The sequence below is a fragment of the Bombus impatiens genome, unplaced genomic scaffold, assembly GCF_000188095.3.
Source record: "Bombus impatiens unplaced genomic scaffold, BIMP_2.2 scf_0044, whole genome shotgun sequence".
In the NCBI taxonomy this organism is placed as follows: Eukaryota; Metazoa; Arthropoda; class Insecta; order Hymenoptera; family Apidae; genus Bombus; species Bombus impatiens.
In genome coordinates, this window is record NT_176463.1 from 41,498 (window position 1) to 42,926 (window position 1,429).

A 1,429-nucleotide genomic window follows, 5' to 3' on the forward strand; every position below is an offset into this window, starting at 1 on the left:
TTATTTACAGCAAATGATTTCAAGGTATGGCATGACTTATATGCAAAGACAAGAAAAAAAAACATGAAAAACAAATTTCATCGCATAGCGATACCGCGGTATTATGTCTTGGTTTAAGTATCATCCACTTTGAGATGCATATAAAGTGGTGTTAATGGAATTTTACTCTTAACCCCCGTGCTGATATACGATAGATTTTAAGCTACTGCGACTTCTGAACAACCTTTCATATCTTCGTGTGTCCTGGACTTCGATTTCGTTGCTTTCAAAATGTGCATATAATTACAACTTGGAAAAACTTTGAGACACAAGTACGATCGTTTATTCAATTTTTGGTATTCTCCTTTTGCTTTACGGCACTCTCGTTGCAGCGCTTTTAATATTAAAGCAGTTCGGTAAAAACAAAAGAGAATTTAGGTCAGAAAGAGCTCGTTTATTATACTTTCTACGATGTTCATAAATCAACGAATTGAATATTTTCTTTCGAATTTCTGCGAGTTTTGCGTTTAATATACATATATATGTATATTATATACAGTATATTATATGTACATATATATATATATAATACATATAATAAAATATTCAATGAAAGAAAATATTCGATTCGTCATATATATATACGAAATGAAAATGTAAAAAAAATATATATATCCGTCAAAATCACTCGAAGTATCAGCGACAAGCATAAATTAACGTAGCATAGAGCAGCAAGAGATCAAAGGAGGTGAAGCAGGGTGGCGACTGGTGACTGTTCGAGCAATCAGAACAAACTGTAGCGCGAAAATACGATAACTGGACGTAACGAACCACTCGGATATCCTCGTGGTGAGCGTAAACAGTTATAACCCCTGCAAACCATTCCAACGTCTCAATTGGCCTCAACAAAAATATATCGTATGCTATCGTGGCGCAGGTACGTGTTCCAGGTAGAAAAATCCACCAAGGACTCGCCACTTGAACGATGCTCTCCAAATACCATGACCGAAAAGAGCGTAATAGGATAAAAGGTCAAGCGTTTAACTGGAAACGACGCGCGGGCTGTAATACGCGAGAATTACGTCCATGAAAATCGCTGACGCGTGCATCGGTCGTTGGTGAAAAGTCGAGTTGCAGGAGAGACGAACATTTCCACGTTATTGGCACGCTCGTGTTCTCTCGCTCGCTCGGCTGACCAGGCGCCGCACGCTGCTGCTTGGCGCTCTTCACGTAACTCGCGTGATGGTAATCGCGATGCGAGTTGAGTCGGGTCTGGTCCATAGACGAAGAGATTCTCTCACGCGTTTTGAAAGAGACAAGAGGCAAGTAAGAGAAATCGGGCAAGTAGTGCAGGCGAGCGGGTGGTCGGACTTTTTCGCGAAGCAAGAAGCGAGCGAGTAAGCGAACAGGCGAGCAGGCGAACAGGCCGCGGTCGGAGGCGGGTACGCGG